Here is a 16,795-nt window from a genome sequence, read left to right on the forward strand (position 1 = left end):
TGTTAATCAAATCATTGCAGTTCATTGAGGTAGAACAAAGAATGTGCAATGACGTGTAACAGCTACAGAGACAGACTAAGTGCGCTGCAGGTAAATACTAAGGTGCAAGACCATAAGAAGAGATAGTGAAGTGAAGAGGTTATTGTACTAGGGAACCATTCAATAACCTAACAGCTCAGTAGTGCATACTTTAGGTAAAATTAAAGATGCCTTTAACCTGAAATGTTAACTCTATCCATTATTGTCTTTCTAGCATTTTGTGTTTTTATTTTCAATTTCCAGTATCTGTAATTTCTAAATATTATTAAACACTTAGGTTCATTCCAATCTATTTCATGGTCAAGATAAAATCATGAATGTAAAGACAACAAATAGAAAATGCCAATTGCTGCCAAATGGAGTAAAGAATTTTGTATGTTCAGTTTAATTTTATGTTGAGTTTGCAGAGCTCATCAAGACCACAAGCAGTTAACATAGTAAACATTTAAAAGATAATGCTGAAGATCTCAATTCCATGGCTCTCACAGAAGGGAATTAACATATTTCAATTAATAATAGATAAAATGGACAGAAAAAATACTACATTATAAAAAGAAATTCTTGTCAAAGTTGCTGAAATATTAGCCTCTTGACATTTAAGAGTGAACATTGAACATTACAGAATATCTAGCTGAGAACCCACTCCCAACATTTGCCTGCTCTCTCTAGTCAATGATGCAGGTTACTTACCGTTTATCTTGTTTAGTTCCTGCTGAATCACAGCCTCTGATTTCAGTTCAAGCTCTCTAAGCACCAGCAGCACTGGGTTCAGGTGGTGGCACAGCACTTGACCAGACTAAAATAATTACGCTCAAGTTACTCACGTGAACAAATCTAAAGCTTCCTACAGGGTAATTGACTAATCTACTATTCTACATTAGTCCATGTTAAATTTAGAGCAACTTCAATTTGCATTCAAAAGCTTTATAGTTCCATCTTATTCTTCTCCAACCCCATCCCAACTAGCAATTACTAACCATATAATTATGAAAAAATATTTTTAGTAATTTTTTGTTGAAGTATGCAATCCACTCCTGAACCCTACATTTGAGTCTGGAATACTGTTGGTATACTGGGATTTCAAAGTAATCCTTGCAAATAATGTTCCCAAAAAAATCCCAAACTCTGCTTTGCATTAAGAGATTGCTCAATGAATGACTAGTGCATAACTTTTAAATTTAGAAAGCAGTCGTTTGTTCTATTTAAAAATCTCAAACAGTTAACTATTTAGTTACATATAAAGGAATAAATTTCTAAAAATGTGTTAGATAGACACTGCAGTGCCAATATCCAAAAGTCAAATGCAACCAGATCAAATTCCTAATGAGAACCAAGCATGCAAATAATGGTAGATGCCATTAGGACACAACAAGCCAGCAAATCCAAGAGACAGAGATATACACTGCAAGTTGAACATAACCAGAACATGCTGCTCAAATTGTACTATTAACCACAGCTTCACACACATTATATCTTTGTCCATGCTTTTTATGATCATGTTGGATTTATATGTTATTTTCACGACACAGAAAGTTAGGGTTGCTGATTAAATTGACACATGCTTTTAAACAAGGTGATGAATGCCAATGCATTCCCAACCAACTTAGCCCAGAATGGGAACAATTTAAACTGTAGAAAGGCAACTGAACATACTGTGATTGATTGTTCAGGAATTTTATTTATTACATATCAAATACACTTCTTTCCTACCTTATGGTCAATTTATTTATTTTTATTTTCCCTTTCTGCACTAAATCAATTCTAGGTCATTCTCTATTCTTCCACTTCCTTGCTTTGTAACCTTAATCTCCATTGTATTATCAATACATTTCATTGCCTCTGGTTACACAAGAATATGACAAGAGTATCCCATTCAGCCCCTCATACCTGCCCCACTACTCAAACTAAAGGCTGATTTTTTTTTACTCAATGCTCCTCCACTAATCTCATTTCCCTTAATCACCTCCATGTAGTTCAGACTGGTTATTTTGCCTTTATCTACCATGTGTGCCAACTCTGCAAACCTTAAAGCAGCTTCCTGGCACAACAATCTGTTTCAGAATCCACAATAAGCAACTAATTCTGACCTTCTTTGCACTGTTCTAATTCAAATTAAAAAATAATTTTTTGATAAAATATATCAGGAATCAAAATTAGTCAGTTGAATTAGATAATTAAATAGTTGATTAATTCATCATAGCCAAACATGGTAATCATTGCTAACACTGACAGTGGATATCTGTCTTTAAAATTGGGTTATAATGGGATAATGGAGATAAATTGCACTGGTCTGCAGAACAGGATCTAACAGAGGAAGATGGGTCTTGGCCTGAAATGTTAACTATTAACTCTTTTCCACAGATGCTATCTGACTTGTTGAGCTCCTCTAGGATTCAGTGTGTGTTGCCCCAGATTTTTGTTTGTTAGAATTCCTCCAGCTCCTTGTCCCATTTTATTTTAGTGTTTTGAAACACTTTAGCATTTTCATTAAGTTGATAAGCGTATGTTTTCTTGAAGATACCATTATCTAAGGATAAACATTAATTCTTATCCTTCCCCCCCCCCCCAACTGTCACACACACAAAAAGAAACCATGAAACTATTTTAAATCAATGTCAGTTTTAAGGTTAGGAGGCAACCAAGCTGTTTGCATGGGAAATGAAGCTTTATAATTTCTTCTATAGTGAATAATTTTTGAAGAAGTGTAAGTGGACAGTCTGATAGCAAACAAATAGCACAAATTTGAACACTTTAGAAAGCAGAAAACTGTTGTTCTGTGAAAGATTTTACTTGATCATTATGGACACCTTCTTCAAGATGAAATAGGCCTTCATTAATAATTGGCAGCAGCACGAGAACCATCTAAATATCAGTTCCTAATGGGTATAGTACGAATAGTACGATATTGCTCTCCCCAGTATCAAAGATCAACTCTTATGGAACTTTAAGAACCTGAAGATCAATTGATCCTATTTACAGGCAAGATTCCTGATTCCTCAATGGCAACTAGCCAAAAAGTGTGCTTTCTGAACAGATAACACACATTAGTATTAATCCAGAGGTCAGAAAGAATTTATTCTGAACTAATACATTGGCTTGAAAGATTTACAAACAGAAATTCAGATGTTTTTCTGTCAATTCCTGATGTATGAAATTGCAAATAAAGAACTCAAGCAGTGAAATCCCATAAGGTACACAGTGGTGCATCTCACAGAACAGTTCCAGCAACCCAAGTTCAAGTTTATTGTCATCTGACTGTACATATATACAACCAGACAAAACAACATTCCTTCAAACCATGGTTGCACCCACAATATACATCATACATGGCACATAAAACAAAATACCACAGATTCCAACGCACACAAAATGCTGGTAGAACACAGCAGGCCAGGCAACATCTATAGGCAGCCCCTATAGATGCTGCCTGGCCTGCTGTGTTCTACCAGCATTTTGTGTGTGTTGTTGTTTGAATTTCCAGCATCTGCAGATTTCCTCATGGTTACCACAGATTCCAGTTAATTGGGCCATTGGTTAATTGGGGCAGCTCTTAAAGAACAAAAATTAAGAAAATAACTGGGATTCCCTTTGGTTATTCAGGACACTATGCTGCTTAATTGGGGCAAGAGACCATTGCCAAACAGTTTCTAACTAGTGTCAGTCACATGCACTTGTGTGGCCGTTAAGACTTAGAGAAATCAGTGATTTTAGTCACAGATAGTTGGTGAGAAATAAGCAGCAGGACAATTTGGAACTGTTTTGTTCACTACAGCTTCAAGCATTCAGGCTTGGAGTTACCAGAAACAGCCAGGAGTAAAAACAAAACAATTTTACTACTTCAACAAGTTAGGAATTATGAGGGTATAGACAACCTTTAATGTTACAATTAAAATAAATAAAGATTGGAAAGATGCAATAGTCTAAAATGGCAGTCCATTATCTGCACTAGTAGTCTGTATTGATTTTGTTCATTTCCAGTCAACCAAAAGAACATGCCAGATGAATTCATCCAGCGATAACTATTAGGAACAAATACACAGTTTTATAATACTGTAGAGGTATTGGTAGTGTTCTAATATATTCTGTATTTCTTTTAAATGTATAAATTGTTACTCAATTAAATGGTACTTTGTCTTTCTTAATACTTAACTATTTCCATGAAACTTTAGCTGAATCGAGCCAAACTATAGTTGTCCCGATGTAACTCAATTACCTGGAATCCACTGTATTACCACAAATAAGTTAATAACATATAATTCAAAATACATTTTAAGTGCACAGCATAAGTAAGCAGTGAACAGTTCACTGTCCTAGTGGTGAGACCATAGTGGTGGCAGTGTATTCATTAGTCTCACAGCCTGACTCTGGCACTGTCTGTATGGAATTTGTGCATTCCATCTAAGACCAGATGGGTGTCTTCCCAACTTCCAAAGACAAGCAGGTTGGTAAATTAATTGGCCACTGTATATTGCTCTTGGAGTACAGATGAGTGATCATATCTGGGGGTGGAAGTTGAGATGAATATAGGAAAATAAAATGGGATTAGTGTAAAAGGATATTCGATGGCCAATGCAAACTCTGTGGGTCAAAGAGCCGGCTTCTGTTCTGTAGAAGTCTATGAGACTATGGCTTTGGAATAATCAAATCTTTAAGAAATGTTGAACTGGTTCAATAACTTTCTAAATTGCAAGACAGGGATGGGGTGGCTATCAATCATGATAAAACTCAGACATTCCCAAATTGTGGCTCAGCTTTGGAGAGTAAACGGGAGAAATTCTAAGTGCGGGTATTTACAAGTTATGATCCAGTACAGCTTCTTCAGCCCATGCTCTTTCTTTATTAAAATTATGATCTGGTTGTAACCACAACACATTCCCACCGTAGCCTTTCACCCCTTGCTTATCAAAAAAAAAAATCATCTGCTTCTGCCTAATAATATCCAAAGGTTCTGTTTCCATCTCTCCTTGGAGGACAGGACCTCAGATTCATGATCCCCAACTGTGAGTTTCTTTCCCAGTATTAAATGGGTGACATCTTTTTTAAAAAAGTGAGCCCTAGTTCTAGATCGGGGTTCCCAACTGTTTTTTATGCCATAGACCAACACCATTAAGCAAGGGGTCTGTGGGCCCCAGATTAGGAATCCCTGTTCTAGATCCTCCCACAAGAGGAAACCTAAGCTGGTAGGGTAATTTTGGTTGGTACAAAAGTTAAAATTTAGGAATCTCAGATCTAATGAAGATGGGACTGGACCAAAAACTAAAATCCATTATATATCCCTGCCATCCAAGAAGCAATAAATTAAGAACACAAAGCACGTGCAACCCCATGTTCACAAATTAATGCAAGTTAATCTGCTTCATAATTCAATCATAAGTTAGACTGCCTAGAAATATGCATCAATAGGATGAAAAGACAATTATAGAAATGCCAGTTTTCCATGGTCACCATCAGCTAAAGGTAAACACTGACTGACCCTGATAAATTTTAAATTGGACAGAATTTTCTCCTGCCAATTCTCATTTATTCACCAATTTAACAAATAGAACATAAAACAATACAGGCCATTAACCTTGTACTCTGCCTTCAAGTTCAAGCTTCCAAAGTGCATGACGTTACACTTCTCCAGATTGAACTTCGTCTGCTACTGCTCAGTCCAGCAATAATCCACTGTAACCTATGACAGCTTTCTATATTACCCAAATACCAGCAACTTTCCTGTCTGCAAACTTACCAACCTATGCTCCCACTTCCTCGACTAAGTAATTTATAAAGCTTCTGTGAGCAAGCCAATTGCAAATCCATGTAACCAACTTTCCCAGGATCTCATACCTCCAGACTTACTTAATGAGCCTGTCATGAGGATCCTTGTCAAACACCGTACTAAAATCCATGTACCCCAATATCCACTGCTCTACCTTCTTTAATTCGTATTGTCAGTTCCTTGAAAAAGTCAGCTGGGCTTGTGAGGCACAACCTGCCCCTCACAAAGCCATGCTGACTATCCCTAATCAGACTGTACTTCACAAAATGCTCATAAATCCTGCCTCTGAGAATCCTCTCTAATGGTTTGTCCACCACTGATGTAAAGCACACTGGTCTATAATTGCCATGCTTATCCCCACTCCCTTTCCTGAACATGGGAAGAATATTTATCACCCTCTAATCATCTGGTACTACTCCTGTGACCAGTGGGGATGCAATGATTATCAACAAAGACACAGCAATCACTTCCTGTAGTAACCTGAGATATATCCCATCTGGCCCTATCTATTTTAATATTTTTCAAAAATCCCAAAATTTCTTAACCTCGACGTGCCAGCACATTAGTCATTCTACGCCGACCTCATGTTCATCAAGGTCCCTCTCACTTCTGAATACTAAAGTATTCAGTAAGGACTTCCCCTACCTCCTCTGCCTCCAGGCATGTCACCTCTTTTATCCCCGACTAGCCCTACCCTCACTCTAGTCATCCTCCCTGTTCTTCAGCTGCATGAAGAATACTCAAGTCCATTATTGAGCTCTTTCATAGCTAGTTTATAACTTTCAAGAGCTCTGTCTGATCTTTGCTTCTTGTCAACCTTGGTTCCTTTACCCAGTAATATTTCCCCTGCCTCAATAGGACAAACCTATCCAGAATCCCCAATATTCACAAATCTGAAACCTTGTCCCCTGCACCAATTCTTTAGTCACATGTTCATATACCATATCCAATCCAATTCTCACCCTAAATGGCGTGTGGCATAGGCAGGAATCCAGAAATTACAATCCTTGAAATCCTCCATTTTAGCTTCCTTTCTAGCTCCCTCTATTTTTTTTTCTCAGCACCTCATCCCTTCTCTGTGGTATACGAAAAAATTGAAAATAATAGGCTCCCATTGTAAAAGGTCATCCAACCTTTGGTAATTGGAGACTAAATCTACCTGTTAAATAATATGGAGAGATGAAAATCTCCATAAGCAAAGGCCCTTAGTCTTGTAAGTAACTAATTAATGAGTTGCTGTGCCTTGAGGGCCAATTATCATCAAGTGATGATACTGAGATTCACATAAACAAGGAAAAGGTAACAAGGGGGATTTCAAATGAGCATCTGAATCAAGGGTTCAGTCTCAAAAGCACAGCCATTGAAAGATACAGGGTAGAAAATTTATTAACATTAAAAACTGAATTGCAGAGAGATAAAAATTGAGCTTATAAGGCAAAGGATGGAATTGAAAGTAAAGCTATGAATTTTACATGAAGATTTTGTTGCTCAAGGACCACTGCAAGTCAATAAAAAGTGGGGCATTGGTGCAAGTTATGGGAGCAAAGGTCCTCTTGTATTTAATATTACGGGTAAATTTCACAATATCCAATCTACTTGTAGATTACTGACCTTTATACAACTATCAAAGATGCATTATGGAACAAACAGAAATGGTCTTTCTGGTCATCGCCCTGAATGGCATCACAATGCAGTCCAAACAGAATACTTCGGACCATCAGATGTTACAAAGCTCTGATATGTTAAAATTATGACCGCACATATAACAAGTCAATGTGAAGGCAAAATAATGGTGCTAATTTGTTAGTCAAACTGGGAGTGTATGTGCACCAATAAATGATCATCAGACAGCTGTACATGACAAAGTGGCCTTCTGAACACTTCACTGACAACAACCAAGTGTATTTAAAGCAACAAGCTGCCAAAATCAGACTGCTTTAATCTAGTGCAATTTCAAAGGCCTAAGTCAACAAATCACCAGGATCTGATGCTATATTTTAAATTCAGCACAAATCTGTGAACAAGAAAAGTTAACTAAACTATAACTAAAAAACTGCAAAAACAAAAACTGAACATTATTATATATGAAGCAGTGTTTAGCTCAGGAATTTACAAAGATGGGCTGCATGAGGTTACAGAGATTGAAAGGAATGCAGTTGAATTAAAAGCAAGCAGATGTCCACAGTATGGAAAACCTCTCAATCTATCAAGGATGGAGCTGTTTGTGGGAGAGCAACTAACATTGAACTAGGTGCCCTGCCTGTGGAGTCTGAGAGCTGGTCAGATACCAAAAATCTCAGCAATTTTGCAGAGAAGCAGCTATTGGCAGAGGCATAACAAGGAAGTTACCTAGGATTAATACAGGTTTGATGGAATGTTGGGTAGGTTATTGGCAGATGGAATTTAATGCTGACAATTGAAATACAATGTGTTTTGGGACATCAAATAGAAGATGTATACAGTCGGCCCTCTTTACCCGCAGGGGATTGGTTCCAGGACCCCCCACGGATACCAAAATTCGCAGATGCTCAAGTCCCTTATTTAACATGTATCAGTACGGTGGTCTTTAGGACTCAGCGGAGCCCCGACTTTATTTAACATATATCTCCATGCAGTGAACATTAGGACCTGGCAGCACAGTTCTGAATCCGCAGTGTTTCTGTTCACGAAAATAATCACGATCGCGATTGAAAATAAGGTTGAAGTAATAAAGCAATCGGGTGAAACGCCGTCGGTCGTTGTGAGAATGTGAAGAGGGTAAAGGGGTACGTGTAGAAGGGGTGGGCGAGGGGTAAGTGTAGCAAAATGTGTAGACAGGACCAGGGAGAGGATACGTCACTGGGGAAGTGTAGGAGGACAGGGAACAAGTAACTAAAATAGAATGCCAGGCAGGGAACCTTGCGACCACAAGACAATATGTTCGGCAAAGTATTTTGAGCTATATACCTATTTCGAGTGTTTTGCTTGCGTCCATACCCATTCCAAGTATTACGCTTGAGTTTATGCTTATTCCGAGTATTTTGCGTGCTTAGCTATGCAATAGCCAATCAATTCATGAATTTGAATCGGTAACCATATTTGCGAATGTAGTACCCTGCTTTTGGGTATAAGCATGACCTTTGTAAACCGATAAATTGGGACTTGGCTACCTTACGCCCGAAGTGCGTGGGGCTGCGAACTCCTCTCTGAATAAAAACCGCTTCAGAGGTAATTTCGTGTCTCTGGTGTTTTTTCCTCAACTGAGCAGGTTAATAATTTCAGGCTGACAGTTGGAAAAGTGTTAGGCTACAGTCAGTCAATGATCGGCACAATTTTAATGGAGCATGTGAAAGGCCCTGCCCCGATGAAAGCTACAATTATTACTAAGCAACGCAGGGGTTTAATTATTGAAAAACGCATGTTTCTCAAGTGTTTTATATGCATAGAAAGGTAAAATATGTACTATATACTAAGAAAAACATTAGAACTTTAGGACCCAGCAGAGCTCCAGACCTTATTTAACCTGGCTCAGTGCGGTGGACTTTAAGATCCAGCAGAGCTTGGGACCCGCTGCCCGCAGTGTTTCTGTTCCAGAAACCGATCACAATTGAAAATAAAGTGGAAATAATAAAGCGATCGGAAAGAGGTGAAACGCCATCGGTCATTAGAAAAGCATTAGACTACAGTCGGTCAACGATCAGAACAATTTAAAAAATTAAATTGCGAATAATAGAGCATGTGAAGGCCCTGTCCTGATGAAAGGTACAATTATTACTAAGCAACGCAGTGGTTTAATTATTGAAATACATACGTTTCTTAAGTGTTTTATATGCATAGAAAAGTAAAATATGTACTATATACTAAGACAAACATTTGACTAACTGACACTAAATAATACCCGATGTACTTGTTCCGACTTAGAGAACTTACGGTTTTTTTTATTCCTGATCCGCGGTAACCTATGCACATCCACCCATGTACTTTAAATCATCTCTAGATTACTTATAATACCCAATACAATGTAACTGCTATGTAAATGGTTGTTATACTGTATTGTTTAGGGAATAATAACAAGCAAAAAAAGTCTGTACATGCTCAAACAACAAGTGCTGGAGAGAGAACTTTCGGGTTTTTCCGATCCGTGGTTGGTTGAATCCGCACATGCGGAACCCGCGGATAAGGAGGGCCAACTGTACATATTTCCCTTAAAGTTGAAACATGGGCTAATAGGATAGAGAAGAAAACATATGGTTTTCATAGATCAGGGCTCAGAGTACAAGAGTTATATTGCAGTTTTACAAAACCTGGTTAGACCACACTCAAGAGAACTGTGTACACTTCTGGTCACCATACTACAATAAGGATGAAGGTGCAGCGGAAAGGATTAAAAGAGATTCAGTAGGGTGTTGCCCGAATTGGAGGAAATTAGTTATGGGGACAGATTGAACAGGCTGGGTTTGTTTTCCCTACAGCAGAGGAAGATGAGAGCTGATGATCAGTTTATATTTTCCTTGCATTGCCCAGGACATATATGAAACGCTTAAGCAAGTTGTAGTTCAGCATCTTGCATGATGAGTGAATTCAGCAAAGTGAACCTGCATTCCCCTCAACCTACCCACATTATTCTTTCAATGATTACAAGTGACCTGTGTTATAACATTCAGGTAACAGAAATTTCCCCTTACAAAAATCACAACTTACTACCCAAATATATGAGATAAATTTCACTCTCACTAAATTACTGTAAAAAAGTAAATAAATCTTTTCAACTTGTGTTTCTTGATGCATGTACAGATGAGACAGGCTTCACATTATGGAATATTGTATTATGGACCGCTTATATGAATGCAAACCCCAGAAATTGAAGTTTCAAAACAAGGACAAAAAAAAGCATACAGCGAATGAAATGTCTTCTAAGTACTCTAGGTGTGAAAGATGAAAAAAAATGCCCTCAGTTTCAGATTGCTAAGTGACATTAAGCAATGTGGGAACTAAGCACATAAATATCCATCACCAGGAAGTATAGGTACAGAATGAAATGGTATGTTCCTTGTCTGCCCTACTTTTGTTTTAGAGAACTCCTGCTCAACGCTCTCACAGCCAGGTGTACTTGGACTGTTCATTGTCTCTACACCAATCTATGAGATACTAGTCAGCTGGAAGGTGACTGCCTTCCTAAATGTTAGAGGGAAAGCAAAAGACTCTGACTAGTTGTCTCTCACTTCCAGCACAAAAACAGCAACATACCAGAATGCATCCGTTCCCATAGATCAATAAACAGGCAATGACCATGTCATTTTTTTTCAGAATTTTCAAAAAAATATGATTAGCAAACTTGATTATATAAACTTTGGCACTGACCACATTCAGACTTGACTATCTGGCCTCCAATCTTACCTTCTTTGTGCTGTTTCTGTTTCAGAGTTGCATTGTCTTTCTGCGTCTTAAGAGAATATAACAAAAAGGACACTTACGTATGCTCAGTGCTGGTTGAAAAGCTTTCAGTTTCATAATGCAGCTCCCTGCTGTCAATAGTTTGGCAACACGGATGAAATACATATTTCAGTGTTTGGAACCGTGTAAAAAAAAATAACTGGAGGAACACACTTGTATGGTTCTGCTAGAAAACTAACCCTGAAACCTCTAAAGAGTAAATGACAAGTCAGTCAGCAGCTTCCTCGTGTCTTGCAACTATTACAGATAATTTGATAATTTAATCATATAACTACCAGGGGGCTTTTCTGAATTGGAAGTAGCCCTTCCTTAATAAATATATTTAATCGCAACCATATTTAGTTTAATTTGGATCTCTCATGTAATTAATCTATAGTACCGATTGTTAGTAATGGACTAATGACAACTTGGACCCAAAATAGATTCCAGTTTAAGTATTTCTGAAATTGAATGTAAGCGTTCTGGAGCACATTCCACAGCACTCACAAGAAGATTAAACAATTGATCCTCCCAGGAACAAATGCAATGCAGATAACAGAAAAGTGAAGCACAGATATTGAGTGCCTTGCTGAAGCTGAAGATGCACATTCAACGCTTTAGGAACAGTTTCCTCCCCTCCGTCATCAGGTTTCTGAATGATCTATGAACTCATGAACTTTACCTCTCTATTCCTCTTCTGCACACTTTTATTGTTTATTGTAAAATGTTGCAACCTTTTTTGGCTTGTACTATACTGCTACCACAAAACAATAAATTTTACAACATATTTCATTGATAAATACTGAATCTCACCAAAACAGAGGCAACAAACAGAGCTATTAAGCTCCAATCTACATAGTTACTTTTATGAAGAGGTTATAAAATAGACAAAGACTAAACACTGTTCCCAATATGGAGATGATCATAGTCTAAAGTGCATCTTCCTTACCAGTCATAAGGCTGGACGTGAAATCAATACAGAAGCACAGTTAGAATACAATTACTCTTCAAAGGTTTTGCTGCTCTTGAGTGGATGTATCAGAACTTCCTCCAATGAAATACATTTGTCCTGGCAAACATTCATTCCTCAAACATCACCAAATCATGAAGCGGTATAGGCAGACAGACACAGAGGCCTCCTGCAGTGAACTGGTAACTATGTTATTAAAGACAATGGTGTCTGATTACTGTAGGAAGATTACACAAACAGTTCGTTAATTGAAAAGACAAAAACTACCACCCCATTCCACATCTTGCAAATATGTTCATTTCTGTAACCAACTTTTCAATCTTCAGAATGAAGTTCGCCACAACGATGCCTGGACTGGCACATTTCAGTTACAAAGGGAGATTGCACAGGCTAGGTTTGGCTTCCCTGGCGTGGGAAAGGCCAAGGGGTGACCTAACAGAGGTGTAGAGGATTAGGAGGAGGATAAGAACATAAGAAATAGGAGGAGCAGGCCATCCGGCTCATCAAGCCTGTCCTGCCATTCAATAAGATCGTGGCTGATCCGTCTGTAAACTCAGCTCCATCTACCTGCCTCTTCCCATAACCCTTAATTCCCCTACTATGTAAAAATCTACCTAACTGTATCTTAAATATATTTAGTGAAGAAGCCTTAACTGCTTCCCTAGGCAAAGAATTCCACAGATTCATCACTCTCTGGAAATAACAGTTTCTCCTCATCCCCATCCTAAATCTTCTCCCCTGAATCTTGAGGCAATGTCCCCTAGTTCTAGTCTCACCTACCAATGGAAACTTTCCTACTTCTATCTCATCTATCCTTCTCAAAATTTTGTATGTTTCTACAAGATCTCCTCTCATTCTTCTGAATTCCAGAGAGTATAGTCCCAAGTGACTCAATCTCTCCTCATAGGTTAACCTCTTCATCCCTGGAATCAACCTGGTGAGCCTCCTCTGCACTGCCTCCAAAGTCAGTATATCCTCCTTCAAGTATGGAGACCGGAACTGCACACAGTACTCCAGGTGCAGCCTCACCAGTACCCTGTATAGTTGCAGCATGACCTCCCTGCTCTTGAATTCAATCCCTCTAGCAGTGAAGGCCAACATTTTGTTTGCCTTCTTAATAACCTGTTGTACCTGCAAGCCAACTTTTTGCAATTCATGAACAAGCATTCCCAAGTCCCTCTGCACAACAGCAGAGGGACTGCAACCTTTCACCATTTAAATAATAATCTGCTCTTCTATTATTCCTTCCAAAGTGGATGATCTCACATTTACCAATGTTGTATTCCATCTAGACTTTGGCCCACTCACTTAACCTATCTATATCCCTCTGCAGACTCTCCACATCATCTGTACAGTTTGCTTTTCCATTCAGTTTAGTGTCATCAGCAAATTTTACTACGCTACACTCAGTCCCCCGTTCCAAATCATCAATGTAAATGGTAAACAGCTGCGGCCCCAGCTCCGACCCCTGCCGCATCCCACTCACCACTGACTGCCAACTGGAGAAACACCCATTTATACCAACTCTCTGCCTTCTATTGGTTAACCAAGTCACTATCCATGCTAATGCACTTCCTCCGACTCCATGCATCCGTATCCTATTTGTAAGTCTCTTGTGCGACATCTTATCGAATGCCTCTGGAAATCCAAGTATACAACATCCACCTGTTCCCCTCGATCCACTGCACTCATATCCTCAAAGAACTCCAGTAAGTTTGTCAAACAGGACCTGCCCTTTCTGAATCTATGCTGCATCTGCCTAATTGAACCACTCCTTTCTAAATGCTTCGCTATTTCTTCTTTAATGACAGCTTCAAGCATTTTCCTGACTGCAGATGTTAAGCTGACTATCTTTTACCTACAGCCTTTTTTAAAAAGTGTTGACATTTGCTGTCTTCCAATCCGCCGGGACCTGCCCAGAGTCTAGAGAATTTTGGTAAATGATTACCAAGGTGTCTTCTATAACCTCCACCAATTCCCTCAGCACCCTGGGATGTATCCCATCAGGACCAGGGGACTTATCTACCTTCAGGCCCTCTAGTTTTCTCATCACTACCTCTTTAATGGCAGTCATTTTATCGAGGTCCTCACCTCCCATTTCGTCCATAACGTCATTCTTTGGCATATTAGACATGTCCTCCATCGTGAAGATTGACACAGAATAGTCATTCAACGCCTCAACTATTTCCTTATCACCCAATATCAATTTCCCTTTATCGTCTTCTAAGCGACCTACATTGACTTTAGCCACCCTCTTCTACTTTATTTATAAAAACTTATGCTGTTTTTATATTTTGTGCTAATTTACTTTCACCCTTTCCTTATTTCTTGTTTAGTTGTTCTTTGTTGCTTTTTAAAGTTTCCCCAATCCTCCAGTCTCCCACTTCTCTTTGCGTCTTTGTACTCGAGCTTTTAAATTTGATACTACCTTTTATTTCCTTAGTTATCCCCAAGGATAGATAAGGCTGATAGTAAAAATCTTTTTCTCAAAATCCTTTTGGATTTTTAAGAGTCTCACTCCATCACTGAACAGTTCCCACAACCCACAGACTCAATTTCTAGGAATCTTCATTTCATATTCTGAATATTCATTGCTTATTTATTTAACTATTTGTTTACTTTTATTTTGTATTTGCATTTGTTCTTTGTACATCCTGTTGGGAGTGGTCTTTCAAAGATTCTATTTTATTTTTGGATTTCTTGTATATACCTGCAAGAATATGAATATGAATCTCAGGGTTGTATATGGTGACATACATGAACTTCGATAACAAATTTACTTTAAACTTTAAAGGCAAGAGGACACAGATTTAACTTAAGTGGTAGGGGGTATAGTGGGGATCTGACGGTAGGTGGAGTCTGGAATGATCTGCCTGAAGAGATATTCAGACAATATCTAGCCAAGAAGCATCTAGACAAGTGTTTAAAATCGTAAAGGCAGAGACTACAGAGCTAACATGATAATAGGTTGAATGTAGACAAACAAATAGATTTATGTACATGGTGGGCCAAAAGACTGTATAACTATCTTGTGCTTGAGAATTTCAATGGGTTAAACATCCATGTTTTTCTTCGGTGGGAGGCAATTAAGGAAGATTCAGATTTTCTTCCAAATCCCCTACTGGTTTTATAGTGACCCTCACATTTATACTCCCTAGTTTTGTTCTGCACACACTACCAGAATAGAAAACTTCACAGCCACCAAGCGAGCAGAGATGACAACATCTCATCAAAAAGGTTATACTTATGATGGCAAACAAGAGAAAATCTGCAGGTGCTAGAAATCCAAGCAACACACAAAATACTAGAGGAACTCAGCAGGCCAGGCAGCATCTATGGAAGAAAGTAAAGTTGATGTTTTGAGCTGATAACCTTCGGCAGGACTGGAGAAAAAAAAGCTGATGAGTAGATTTAAAAGGTAGAGGATGAGGAGAGAGAAACACAAGGTGATAAGTAAAAGCTAGAGGGAGAGGGGATGGGCAGCATTACTAGAAATTTGAGAAGTCAATGTTCATGCCATCAGGTTGGAGGATACGCAAACAGAATATAAGGTATTGTTCCTCCAACCTAAGTGTGGCTTCATCACGACAGTGGGGAGGCCATGGATGGACATATCGGAATAGGAATGGGAAGTGGAATTAAAATGGGTGGCCACTGGGAGAACCAGCTTGTTCTGGCGGATAGTGTCGATGCTCGGTGAAGCGGTCTCCCAATCTATGTTGGGTCTCACCGATGTACAGGAGGCCACATTGGGAGCACCAGACACAGTAAATGACCCCAAAAGACTCACAGGTGAAGCATCCCCTCACCTGGAAGGACTGTTTAGGGCCCTGGATGGTAGTGAGGGAGGAGGTGTAGTTGCAGGTGTAGCAAGGATCAGTGTGGGAAGGGACGAATAGACAAGGGAGTCGCATAGGGAGCAATCCCTGCAGAAAGCAGAAAGGGGAGGGGGAGGGAAAGATGTGCTTGATGGTGGGATCCTATTGGTGGTAGCAGAAGCGTTGGAGAATTATGTGCCGGACACGGAGGCTGGTGGAACTGATGATAGTCAGTTTATATTATTGATAATCAGTTGATATAATTTATATCAACAAATTTTATGTCATCTACTGTAAGTCAGTAATAACAAATCTGATTCAGAATCACAAGTCTTCTTTTATTTGGCTGCTAAATTAGCACCAGGCTGCTAAATTAGACCAAGAACTGGTTTAGGTCATCAAGCTAAAATTCCAGTCACCACACACTGGTTTTCAATGTCATACTAAGAAATATGTAACATTTAAAATGCTGCAACCATTATCGGATATATTAAATGTCCCCAGCCCACTTAAAGCACAAACTTCACAATAATCTGCCATTGCCATTTAATGAAAAATATTAAATCCAAAACACACATCATTTTGCTCACAAATCTGGTCTGCTGTTAACTCTTCTTGCCTCAGCACAATTCATGAAATACTTGACAAGTGTCTTCAGGGTGCTAGAAAGCCAGACTGAAGGCAACATAGAAATTATATTCCATAGCAAGTCCTTGCTCCTCACATTAGGGAACTGCTTAGATTCAAATTTCTGTGCAACGCATCAGAAAGATGGATCCATTATATGTTCCAGCA

The 16,795-nt window shown here is 38.8% G+C and overlaps 1 protein-coding gene across 2 annotated transcripts in view; it reads right to left on the reverse strand.

The window, feature by feature from the left end:
* The window catches only part of guk1a (guanylate kinase 1a), a 53,595-nt gene that overhangs the window by 22,436 nt on the left and 14,364 nt on the right, over positions 1 to 16,795 (reverse strand). The window contains exon 2 of one of the 2 annotated variants that reach the window (XM_059971779.1): positions 730 to 835. The exons of the other annotated variant lie outside the window; for it this stretch is intronic. The gene's annotated coding sequence lies outside the window, so the exon portion shown is untranslated. The remainder of the gene's footprint in view (positions 1 to 729; positions 836 to 16,795) is intronic. 2 annotated transcript variants of the gene reach the window in all.

This window comes from Hypanus sabinus, chromosome 6 (assembly GCF_030144855.1).
Source record: "Hypanus sabinus isolate sHypSab1 chromosome 6, sHypSab1.hap1, whole genome shotgun sequence".
NCBI lineage: Eukaryota > Metazoa > Chordata > Chondrichthyes > Myliobatiformes > Dasyatidae > Hypanus > Hypanus sabinus.